This window comes from Nansenia antarctica (assembly GCF_963989245.1).
Source record: "Nansenia antarctica genome assembly, chromosome: 4".
Lineage (NCBI taxonomy): Eukaryota > Metazoa > Chordata > Actinopteri > Argentiniformes > Microstomatidae > Nansenia > Nansenia antarctica.
In genome coordinates this window covers 14,717,995-14,731,404 of record NC_137689.1, presented here as the reverse complement: position 1 = coordinate 14,731,404, position 13,410 = coordinate 14,717,995, and the positions used below count along the sequence as shown (strand labels likewise).

At 48.2% G+C, this 13,410-nt stretch overlaps 1 protein-coding gene across 2 annotated transcripts in view; it reads left to right on the top strand.

Annotated features, from left to right (window-relative positions):
• The first annotated feature begins 11,887 nt into the window (after nt 1-11,887).
• Nucleotides 11,888-13,410, top strand: part of LOC308155489 (uncharacterized protein) — a 27,766-nt gene continuing 26,243 nt past the window's right edge. For both annotated transcript variants that reach the window (XM_080528816.1, XM_080528815.1), the window contains exon 1: nt 11,888-11,936. The gene's annotated coding sequence lies outside the window, so the exon portion shown is untranslated. The remainder of the gene's footprint in view (nt 11,937-13,410) is intronic.

Here is a 13,410-nt window from a genome sequence, read left to right as displayed (position 1 = left end):
AACATAAAATGGCTCTCTGTTACTGTACATGGGCACATGATGGCCATTTGGTGAGCTCGGTCTTCTCCACAACAGACATGTCAAAATTAAACAAATCCATGGAGGCATCACAATTACAGTAACACAATTCTAAAAGTAATAGAAATATGTAATATCAACAAAAGAATTCAAAGGCGCAGGAGTTCCTTAAAGTTCCTAAATTCCTTAAAAGTTCCTAAAATCAATTCACCCACCTGGTATTAGTTATGCCAAGAGGATCATCAAGGTCTCCAGAAATGGCTTTGTAATTCAGGGGGGATGGAAATGAGATTGGGTGGGTTGAATATGGATCCATGATGATATACAGAAGGCAAACGAAAACAGGTAATCACTCTGATTTCTCACGAACTGAAGCCGGAAATGGGGGTTTGCTTGTATTTAGTCAGCCGACATTCAAATAGGAAGGTAAAAACAGCAGGAAAGGAGCATCAGTGCTATCCAACTGTATTACATGAACAATTCAGAAAATAGAAACCTTTTTCTTCTTTTTTTCTCTCAATTCAAAGCACACCCTAATACAGCCCTCAATATCTGGGGTTAATGAATTACAGGATATAAGCCCCTGAATGATTATGATAGGGAAGACAAATGACAGGAAACAAATCTTAATAGTTAACCTGACAAAACAGAAAAGCTTAATACAATTATGAAGGAAAATATGAATACGTACATCATTCATTACACCATCTCCAAGAAAACAAGAAGGATCGGTGCTTATTCATGAACAGTCCAACATCACCCACAGAAAATGGATACCAGTCCTTTCGTTTCCAAGAGGAAAAAAACACACTGGTTTCAATTTCATAAATCTCATATCCACATGAAGAGTCAAATCCAGAAACAGTTGTAAAATGCAGAAACAGAATTTCTAAATTCACCCTGACCCGGTTGTTTTCTGTTAAGATTAATTCATTACGCATCTGAGTCACAGAAGAGCAAACATTTTTTCTCTCTCGCCCACACACTCAGTCCCTTCTACTAAAAAGTGCAGAGTCAACTTCCGCCCTGCTCCTCTACCACAGCTTGGCAGGTCTTCAATACTCTTCAAAGTGTGTGTCTATTCTTCACTTATTCCCTCTCCCTAGATTCATCATTGTATTAGCAAATGATTCTAATCTAGCTCTTTTGGTTAAAAAAAATATAACCATTCACTTCCCTCCCACATATTTTGTGACATGCGTTATTACACATCACCATACGCCTCTTCAAACTGTCAGCCATGACTACTTGAGTCAAAGCAGTAGAATGACTTAACTGTCCCTTACCCAGTAAAGAGTACACAGTACCCATTGGTAAAGAACCAATTAAGGCAATTCATTTCATTTTTATTCAATCTCTTACCATCTGAGAGTATAACAGTCAACACATTGAAATGTAGGTCTCCAAACTTGGGTTTAAGGCAAAGCTGGAGTTTCACAGAGTATGAAAACAGATCTTTTCAGACCAAACAATCCTTCAAGACGTGTCTTTAACCTACACAATCATGTTTTGGCCATTTGTACATGCATAGAAATAAAATACACGTTTAGTTATTCGTGTTCAGTTATCAAGTGCAATTTAATAAAATGTGTTGTAAAACCACTCTTTTCACTTTAAGAGCTCAGGAAAATATGGCTTCTACAAATATGCGTATGTGGATGGAAGAGTGTCCTTACACAGAATTTAACTCCTCCATGGGCCCTGAGAAGGGGTTTACATTTATCAGTTAAAATGAGCTAAATAACACTTTTCTTTCTTACTTTCTTTAAGAAATAATGTGAAAATCAGGCTTTCATTGTCAAGAAAAGGGAGAGTACAGAACAATTAAGGTTGGGTTCATTTGGTAGGACATAAACAATGATTCTGACAGATGCAAGCCCTCGTGTGGACTCCAACTCTACTGGACTCAGTTGCTTTTTGCCCCTTGTAAATGCTGGGATCTTAAGTTGTGCATTGAAAAGACCAACTGAATCTGCTACATCAAATCCTCGATCCGCCAATATAACATCCCCTGGGTTAAGTTTATCTAAAAACCCACATCTTTCAGTCAGGTGTTTGTCGGATGTTCTACCACCCCATCCGTTAGATATAAAAGAAACAGTTCCTTGTGGTGTGATACCAATAAGATATTTTATGGTATGGTTGTGTTTGTAATTTGAATATGTCTGTGCTCTTGCTCTTGGGTCTCCAGGCTTTTCAATAAATATCTCGAAGCAGTCAATTATACAAGCACATCTACGAAAGACCTGTCTCAATACCATAGGCATTGACAGCAATAGTTCATCTCTATTTGGCCAAAACACAAGTGCTGGAACAAGCTTGGCATTCAATGCATCAATGGTGTTTCTAAATGTTCTGCTAGCAGTTGGAACGGAGACTCTAAAGATGCAGCTAAGCAATGCAAGGGGCAGGTTCATTTTGAGTCTCATAAGGGTTAAGACAAGTTGTTGGAAAGGAGAGAGGATTGTACCAGTTGGTAACAGGGAGAAGACAAACATATAAACAACGTGTTATTTGGCATAGGTGGGCATTCCAGTCATTGTTATCACTTTTTCATCATCATTTTCTAATGTGGCTTCATCAAATGTACTTAATTTGATCATGTCCTTCAGCCGAAGGTTCTCTTCCCTAAGGTACTTGCATTCCCTCTCTAGTCTTGCAACATTATCCTTGCACCTGTTGTTGTTACACTGCTCAGCCTCAGGAGCAGGTAGCTCTGGCTCCATGTCAGGTAGGCTTTGATCTGGCAGTGCTGGGGCAGCTGCATCTTGCTGCTTCTCCTCACGCTTTTTCATAATTTTGTTGTGCTGCTCGTACCTGTCCATTGCTTTCTCCCTTTTCCTCTTCTTGTTGGGTGATGTGTGCGAGAACACTGATGGAACCCAGTCAGGAGACAAAGGGTCGTCAGATTTGAAACCTATGAATCAAGGCGATAATAACGTTATGGCATTAGTAGCTAATGCTAACGTTAGCAACCTTTTGGCAAGCCACCTAAACAAACCATGCAGAAATGATTAACGTTAGCTATGTACAGATAATGGCTAAATGCTTTGCAATTGTAGCTAATTATATTAACATTACTTTAGCTAACTTACCTTTGATGAAATGTTCGCTGCACAGACGTGTGTGCTTTGATGGCATCCATTCTTTCTGTCCCGCTCCTGGTACACTTCGTTTGATGGCATTAGTCCACACATTTCTCCTCTCTTTATTTTATTTTTCACTCGGTATCCTATAAAGACACAACCCAGGCCTATCTCCTCGCCGGTTTGTACACCCGATTGCACAGCAACTATCTGGCATGATTGTTTTCTAACCAATGCTACTGTGTTTCCTGGTGCTCTGCAACTTCACAGGCAGTGCCTTTTGCCCGTCAGGTGGGCGTTTCCACTATGCTGTGACGTCACATGAAAGCTATGAATTGCGCCCCCATCCCTTCACCAACCGTCCTGTGGCTCCCTCTGCAGGTCGGAACGCGTCATGTTCCCCACACACCCCCACCACCAGATCCCGGCCGCCAGCCTACTCCCCCCCCCCCCCCATCACGGGAGAGGAAGTCGGCCACGACCATCTGCGCCCCCGGCCTATGCACCACCGTAAAATTGAAGGGCTGCAGCGCGAGGTACCAGTGTGTGATCCTCGCGTTAGAGTCCTTCATACGGTGGAGCCACTGGAGGGGAGCATGGTCGGAGTAGAGGGTGAACGCGCGCCCCAGCAGGTAGTACCGGAGGGCGCCGACCGCCCACCGGATGGCCAGGCACTCCTTCTCCACCGTGCTGTACCTGCCCTCTCGCTCCGATAACTTGCGGCTCAGGTACAGCACCGGACGGTCGGCTCCCTCCACCTGCTGGGTCAATCTAGCTCCCAGCCCCCTATCCGATGCGTCCGTCTGCAGGGAAAAAGGGATGTTAAAATCCGGAGCATACAGGACAGTTTTACCACAGAGAGCCGCTTTAATACCTTCAAACGCCACCTGGCACGGCTCCGACCACTGGACCGGGTCTGGGGCACCCTTCCGGGTGAGGTCGGTCAGGGGGCTGGCCAGCTCCGCAAACCCCGGCACGAACTGCCGGTAATAGCCCGCCAGTCCCAGGAACCGCCTCACTTCCTTCCGGGTCCCGGGCCGCGGGGCGGCGGCGACCGCAGCGGTCTTATCTATCTGCGGTCGCACCTCCCCACCGCCCAGGATGTACCCCAGAAAGCGGATCTCCCCCCGCCCGATCACGCACTTCGCTGGGTTGGCCTGAGCCCCGCCCGCCCCAGCGACTGCAGCACGGCCGCTACCCTCTGCATATGCTGCGGCCACGTATCGCTGTAAATCACGATGTCGTCGAGGTAGGCCGCTGCATATGCAGAGTGCGGCCGTAGGATACGATCCATGAGCCGCTGGAACGTAGCCGGGGCCCCGAACAACCCGAACGGCAGCGCGGTGAACTGGTATAGACCGCGCGGGGTGGAGAACGCCGTTTTCTCGCGGGACCCTGGCGACAGCGGAATCTGCCAGTATCCCTTCGTACAGTCCAGGGTCGTATAGAATTTAGCCGCGCCAAGCCGGTCCAAGAGCTCGTCGACCCTGGGCATTGGATAGGCATCGAATTTAGACACCGCGTTCACCCGTCGGTAGTCCACACAGAACCGTACAGCCCCATCTCGGTTGGTCACCAGCACGATAGGGCTGCACCAATCACTGTGGGACTCTTCTACCACGCCCAGTTCCAGCATTGCCTTTAATTCCCGGCTCACCACGTCGCGTTTGTGAGCCGGCAGCCTATACGGCCGTGTACGCACCGTAACGCCCGGTGGCGTCTCTATGTGGTGTTCTATCAGCGTGGTGCGCCCGGGTAGGGGAGAAAACACGTCAGCGAACCTCCGTTGCAACCCGGCCACGTCCGCTCGCTGGGCCGCCGAAAGATGGTCTCCTAAGTGGGCCGGGGTACTAATTTTAGACTTTGGGACCTCCGGCCCGAACTCATCCCTCTCGGGAAGTAGCGTAGCCAGCGCGACAGGGATCACCTCGGTCCATTTTTTAAGGAGATATATCACGGAGATTCACGTGATATATCTGCGTGCTATCCCCCCGATCCGAACGCACCACCTCATAGTCCACCTCCCCCACCCGCCGTGTGACCGCGAACGGCCCTTGCCACTTGGCGAGTAATTTAGAGCTGGAAGTGGGCAGTAGTACAAGGACCCTGTCTCCCGGTGCGAAGATGCGCAGCTTAGACCCCCTGTCATACAGGCGCTTCTGTCGTTCCTGGGCCTGGTGCAAATGCTCCCGTGATATAACCCCTAACGTGTGGAGCTTTGCACGCAGGTCCAGGACGTATTGAATCTCATTTTTACTGTCGCTGGACCCCTCCTCCCAGCTTTCTTTAATGAGGTCCAGGACGCCGCGAGGCTTGCGCCCATATAAGAGCTCAAATGGGGAAAACCCAGTGGAAGCCTGGGGGACTTCCCGCACCGCGAATAACAGGGGGGCTAGCCATTGGTGCCAATTTTGACTATCCTCGTGAACGAACTTACGGATCATTGATTTTAGCGTCCGGTTGAACCGCTCGCACAGACCATCGCTGGCCGGGTGGTACACGCTCGTCCGGACCGCTTTAATATTCAATAATCCGTACAGCTCTTTGAGGGTGTGTGACATAAAATTGGTACCTTGGTCAGTGAGGATCTCTTTCGGGATCCCCACCCGGGAGATGACCTGAAACAACGCCTGCGCCACACTCTTCGCGGAGATGGAGCGCAGGGGAATTGCCTCGGGGTATCGGGTTGCGTAATCTATCAAAACTAACACAAACCGATAGCCTTGTGCACATCGCTCTAATGGGCCGATAATGTCCATTCCAATACGGTCAAACGGGGCCTCAACCAGGGGGAGAGGGTATAGCACCTCCGCCCGTATCCCCGGCCAGTAGAATCGGTCCATTATGCGACTAAGTGTTTTATCATATCCTAGGTGGCCCGCCATGGGGTTATAATGTGCCGCCTGGAATATCGATTCCCGGCGGCCCCGGGGAACCAGCAACTGGGTGACGTCCTCTTCCCTGCGAGTGTCACGACTCACTCTATATAGTCTGTCCCTAACCAACGTAAAGTATGGGGGAGCGAGCGCCGCGTCTGGCCGTACCCGTGCACCATCAATCACCATCACCTGGTCATAGGCTGAGCGTAGGGTAGCGTCACGAGACTGTTCGAGGGGAAAATCTCCCACCGGAGGAAACACCGGCAGCGGCACCTCGGGTGGCGGTGCCTCTGCCCCTGCCTCCTCCTGCCCCTCGTCAGTGTCGGCCGCCCCCGCATCAGCGCAGAGCACGGCGCCTGCCCCACGCGTCCCTGCCCGTCGTGCATGCACCCCTGTCGTCCCTGCTACTGCCCGTGGGAATCCTGCCCAGTCTAGACCCAAGATTAGGTGGTGCATGAGGCTCGGACTAACCGCCGCCTTGACTCTATATTTTCTCCCATTATATTTAAACTCGATGGGGACCACCGGGTATATGTGAACATCCCCATGCACACACAGTATTGACACCCTCGATGCCCCCACCAATGCCCTGGCGCTGGTGGATCATAGACTGTAGGCAGCCCGAATCCAGCAGCGCCTCGTGCGTACCCCGCTGCATCCTTACCCGGATGCGGTACACCTCGCTCGGGTCCGGGGGAGGGGTGACCTCGTCGGCGGTGGGGACAGCCCGGCCGACCTCCATAGCTGGGCACTCCCGGCGGCGGTGGCCAGGCTGGCCGCACCGCCAGCACCCCTCCTCTGCCGCCTGTGGGGCTCTCTGTGGGGTGAAGGCCGCGCCCCCCTGCGTTGCCTCCGGCCTCTCACGCCGTGTCCCCGCCACGGGTCCGGTCCGGGCAGCCCCCCCCGCGCCCCCCGCGTCTGGAGAGGGCAGGTGGTTCTCGGCCAGCCCGATGGCGGTGGTGAGGTTGGCGGGCCGGTGGTAGGCTACCCAGGCAGCGGTCCGCGCCGGTAGGCCCCCCACGAACCTCTCCAGGGCGACCTGCTCCACCACCTCCGCCGCCGATCTCTCCTCGGGCTGCAGCCACCGCCGCGCCATGTCCATCACCTGCTGGCCGTACAGGAACGGCCTCCCGCCGGCCTCCAGGGTCAGGGCACGGAGCCGGCGCCGGTGCTCTTCCGGGCCGCCGGGAGACCCGCCAGCGCGAGCTGCGCCTCCCCGATCAGCAGGGGCCGGAGCTGGTGGGCCCACTCGTCCTCTGACAACCGTTGTCTCCGGGCCACCTGCTCGAACGTCTCGATGTACGCCTCCGGGTCGTCCCCGTCCGTCATCCGCAACATCCGGACTCGGGTCCCACCGCCTGCCACGCCGTAGTCCCCGTACCCCTCCCGGTCGCGGATGATGGCCCGGAGGTCCGCCCGGTCCTCGGCCTGGGCGCGGGCCATGTCCATCAGGGCGTCGTGGCTGGCCCGCGCCATCGCCGCCTGCTGCTCTTGCAGCTGTGCCAGGTGGGCGAGTACGTGCCCCCGCCTGTCTGTTATTTGGGTGTTTGGGTCCGCCTCTCCTCTGTGCCTCACGTCGGGTGCCACTGTAACAGGTTCGGGCACAGAGGGAGACAGACAATATGATTTGGCGGTTTAAGGAATGGGTTTTATTTGTGCAGCTGGTCTGGAGTCCGGTTTGGCTGAGCCTCGCTCAGGGGAGAACGTCCCCGCTCGCTTCCTGCCCGACCCTTCCGGTCGCGGCTCTCCTGTAGCGCTCTAGACGTCTCTCTACAACCGACTCTCCGCTGCTTCTCCCCGCTTCCTCCGTTCTCCGCTCACCGCGTCCTACTCTGGATCCCGGGGGAGAACAAAGCAACACATTAAGAGCTCACGTTGATGAGGACCCAATTGGCATCAGCCGGTGCCAATTGCGCCCCCATCCCTTCACCAACCGTCCTGTGGCTCCCTCTGCAGGTCAGAACGCGTCATGTTCCCCACAGTTTACAAGTTTGATTTTACTCCAAGTGAAAGTTCACAAGTTACTTGACAAGTTATAGTCAGGTCTGCACTGTTATTGTTTAGATCATATACATTTGTAGTGAGTACAGTGAGTACAGTTCTTAAAGAAGAAGATCAATCCATCGACTGAAGCCATAAGGCCCAGTGACACTTATTGTCTGTTTCATCTTTTCAGAGACTAATTTTCAGTTGACCCAAGAGAGACTTTTAATGCTTAAAAGGGGGGATGTAGTATATTGCTATGTTTAGCATAGATCTGGGATTGATTGCTATTGCCTCCGTAGCATTACATCTTGACAATGTTATCATTGATTGACTAGTGTGGTCTAGTTGTTGTTGGGATGCTGAATAAAGACGCTTGTTGAACGTTGCTCCAGAGACCAGAGTTATTATTATTATAAATTGTATCTTGTAAGTCAGAGAGAACAACAAGACACAACATACACATTCTTTCCTGCTCACTCAACTACTCCCTAAACTACAAAGTCAGCCTGGTTGAACCACAGATGGTTCTGTACTGTGTCACTCTCTCCTCCACTCCTCTCCTCTCCTCTCCTCTCCTCCACTCCACTCCTCTCCTCTTCTCCCCTCCTCTCCTCCCCTCTCCTCCCCTCATCTCCTCTCCTCCACTCCTCTCCTCTTCTCCCCTCCTCTCCTCCCCTCATCTCCTCTCCTCCTCTCCTCTCCTCTCCTCTCCTCTCCTCTCCTCTCCTCCCCTCTCCTCCCCTCCTCTCCTCCCCTCCCCTCCTCTCCTCCCCTCCTCTCCTCCCCTCCTCCTCTCCTCCCCTCCTCCTCTCCTCTCCTCCTCTCCTCTCCTCCCCTCCTCCTTCTGCTGTACTGATCTATATCAAACAGGATAGGGTTAAAGTCATAACTTTTAAAAAATTACCATCAGCATTTCAGCAAGTGTACATGCACAGAACATACCATCTCCAAATGGTCGAGTCAAGCATATCGAAAAACAGCCATAAAACGTAACTGAATATACTATATAATAATATAACTATTATACAAATGTACTATAGCCACATATAGGCGGTGGGCCGAAGCTGTCTATCTGCTTTCGTTTGTGAAATGATCGATCTACAACTACAGACTAGTTGATTTTTTCATATAAGCTAAATAGTTTTTTTTTGGAACATGTTTCCGTCAGTTGGTAGACGTTGGTCGATCAACGTTTTATGAAAAGTAAACTTACGATCCATAAGTTAATAAGGAGAATGATTGGGGCTACTATGCCGCTAACCAATCAAAACCCGTTAAAGCGTCACCTGACTTGACGTCTGCCAATGATATTCCTTCAAAATACGGAACTAGGAAGTAAACAATGTATTATCTGGAAAGACGAGAAGACTGAGTTGTTTCGGATAACTTTACTGTCAAGTAATGTTTCAGGTAAGATTTGCACGTCATACTAATTCATATCACATATTAATGAACAAGTCCATGTCATGTTGTGTCAATACAAACATGTTCTAATATGCTATTTTAGTGAAAAATCCAACCAAACGTCACCCGCGATTGTGAAGCTAATGAATTAACAAGCTAGTTATCTAACTTTAAAGGGTACAATAGCTAAGTTACCAATGTCAACTATGTCTATTCTCAATCATTTCAGTAATAATTGTGCCAAATTGGGACCAGTAACATTAACTTGTGTGTGAGTATGTTATATGTGTGTGCAAGCATGTTTTTGATATTGTCAATCGTCTCACTTTTACGAGGTGAGCTGGTAAGACAAAACCCAAGACTAAATGTATCTTCACTTGCCTTGCCTATAATTGACGAGACTAGACAAAGATTCAAGTGTTTAGAGAACATTTATAACACTAGTGTGTTTTCGCAGTGCAAACACAGACACATGTCTGTACATGGTATGTTGTTAGATTTGCATGTGCATCTCCCTTTCACACATTTAGTTTTTTTGCAGGAGCAGTATACAAGCTCTAAAACTGAAACATTTGTCCCGTCTGCATATTATGCACTGGGCGGGAAGAAGATGTGGTTTTTTATTTAGGCTGAACGTAGTGGTAGTCTTTGAGCGGAGAAGTCTAGGCTTTGGTGGTGTATCATTTTCAGTTTGACCTTCTGCTTCTACTACATTGTAAGGGAGGGGGGGGGGGGAGGGAAGGGAGAGAGAGAGAGACATATGATACTCTATGCATTGTAATAGTAATGCTTCCAAAGTTATAGCCTAGTTTATTTACAACTCTCCTAATCTGTTTCCCCAGGTAACCCCAGATGCTCAGCCCTGGACTGCACTGCACATCTTCTGGACCTGACCTGACAGGGCTGACCCTGACCCATTGATGCCTTGTTCATATCTTGTTCATGTCATATCTTAGCTTGTTTATATCATATTGTTAATAATGTTCATGTCATATCATGTCATATTAATCTTAGCTTGTTTATATCATATTGTTCTTATAAATAACTTATATTGCTATAAAACACACCTGCAGCCTCCTGTACTGATTTTTCCCTTCTCTTGCGGGCTCTTTCAATGTTTCGTATGTTGGCATACTGCATATAGCATTGTCTATGGTAGCCAATATTGTGGTTATAGTGGTTCTCCAGCTGCAAAGCCGCAGAGAGGAAAGCGCTACAGAGAGTCGTGAGATCGGGCCAGAAGATCATCGGCGCCCCCCTCCCCTCTCTGGAAGAGCTGTACAACACACGCTGCCTCAGGAAGGCCTCCAAGATCTCCAGAGACCCATCCCACCCTGGGAACGAACACTTTGTTCGGCTGCCCTCGGGCAGGCGGTTCAGGACCATGTCCGCAAGGACAAATAGACTGAAGCTCAGCTTCTACTCTAGGGCCATTCAGGCCCTGAACACAGCAAAGACCTAGGTTCTAGGCCCTGGACAATCTAGACAATTTGATGGCAGCTACTAGATTGTAATCAAGTGCAATACTGAAACACAACTGTGAACATTTCAAACCTGCAAACTGCGACACTTTAAATGAATGTGCAATAATTTGTATGGTACCTGTACTATATTAATGACAATAAAGACCATACATTCATTCATTCATTCATATTAGCTGCCACATCTGGAATGTAACTGTCTACTACTAGGTTATATTTTTTTTACAGCCCTTTCTGCAATTTGGCTTTCTGCAGTGTGAAGATTCACCCACTGTAGAGAACAATGTACAAATTTGGTCCAACTTGCATCTGAAAATGCTATAATATTGTCCGTTCGGTTTGTTAAATGCATACAACACTCCATAATTCATCACATCTCGTTATTTCCCCGCGGTTGCTAGGGTTAACATCCAGTCAGTTGCTAGGGTTAACAGCCAGTGTTTACATTTCGGGGTCCTAATGAAGCCGTACTCGAATTCTGATTGGTTTATCAACTAGAGCGACCAGCGATGTCCCTGAGCAGACAGACGATTAATAATTAATTTATAATTTAATTTTGCCATTTAGCAGACGCTTTTATCCAAAGCGATTTACAGGGACAGTCCCCCTGGAGTAACTGAGGGCTAAGTGCCTTACTCAAGGGCAAACTAGTAGTGGTGTGGTTTCAGGCGGGATTTGAACTCACAACCTTCCGATCGGAAGTCCAACACACTATCCACTAGACCACCACTACCCCCCGGATTAAAGGATTAAAAAATAAGTTTGTGAAAATCTCCGACATAACTAGAGATGACAACAAATTTTATTAGACTTAGTAGAATTACTTAATATCATATGTTAAACATTGTGTACTCTATAGATGGAAATCGATAAACTTCACAAAAAACGCGTTCGGCCCACCACCTAATAGTCCCTCAGGTCAGTGTGGATGGAGGAAAAGATTATTGACATCTACGAGCGTTCATTGGCTGGATAGAAAGGAGGCGAGCGTTCATTGGCTGAATAGAAAGGAGGCGGGACTCGTCGCCGGAGAGGAAGAGAAGGGCGGCCATTTTCGTGGGGTCGAAAGACTGCGTATTAAGGTAATGTACTTTTAAATGGATATATGACACTATGTGCGTATCAGTTGGTCCGATTTATTAGATTCAGATGTATTTCACTGTTGTTGTTGTTGTTGTTGTTGTTGTTGCTGTTGTTGTTGTGTATATAATGCCTATCACGTGCCTCTGCGGTGATAGCACCGACCCTGTGGAACGCGCTCCCTTCCGCCATCAAATCTGCCCCCACTCTGGACTCCTTTAGAGCCAAGTTAAAAACCCACCTCTTCGTCAATGATGTTCCCTAAGTCTACTCCCTATTTGTTGTAAATTGTATCCCTTGAGATGTTCGTTTAAGTAGTCTGTGTCTGTTTGCTTTCTGTGTTCCTTGTCCTTGTCCTTGTCTTTATCTGTTCCTTTACCCGGGCTGCGCCCCGGGCCGATGTAAAAGTTGGATGGGGGGCGCATTATAAATAAAATTAACAATTAACAATTAACAATATAGTTGGCAAATACGCCAACCAGCCGCGTACAGTCATCCATGTTAAGTGATGGCCTGCTAGCTAAGTGCTATGCTCTGTAGCTAGCTGTAGTGTTAAGTTACATAGAAGACATTCTGAATGAGTTACATGTTTATATTACTACAAGCTCTGTTAGATGTGATTACTACAGGCTCTGTTAGATGTGATTACTACAGGCTCTGTTAGATGTGATTACTACAAGCTCTGTTAGATGTGTTACTACAAGCTCTGTTAGATGTGAGGCTCTGTTAGATGTGATTACTACAAGCTCTGTTAGATGTGTTACTACAAGCTCTGTTAGATGTGTTACTACAGGCTCTGTTAGATGTGTTACTACAAGCTCTGTTAGATGTGATTACTACAAGCTCTGTTAGATGTGTTACTACAAGCTCTGTTAGATGTGTTACTACAAGCTCTGTTAGATGTGTTACTACAAGCTCTGTTAGATGTGTTACTACAGGCTCTGTTAGATGTGTTACTACAGGCTCTGTTAGATGTGTTACTACAAGCTCTGTTAGATGTGATTACTACAGGCTCTGATAGATGTGATTACTACAGGCTCTGTTAGATGTGATTACTACAGGCTCTGTTAGATGTGATTACTACAAGCTCTGTTAGATGTGTTACTACAAGCTCTGTTAGATGTGTTACTACAGGCTCTGTTAGATGTGATTACTACAAGCTCTGTTAGATGTGTTACTACAGGCTCTGTTAGATGTGTTACTACAAGCTCTGTTAGATGTGTTACTACAAGCTCTGTTAGATGTGTTACTACAGGCTCTGTTAGATGTGTTACTACAAGCTCTGTTAGATGTGATTACTACAGGCTCTGTTAGATGTGATTACTACAGGCTCTGTTAGATGTGATTACTACAGGCTCTGTTAGATGTGATTACTACAGGCTCTGTTAGATGTGATTACTACAAGCTCTGTTAGATGTGTTACTACAAGCTCTGTTAGATGTGTTACTACAAGCTCTGTTAGATGTGTTACTACAG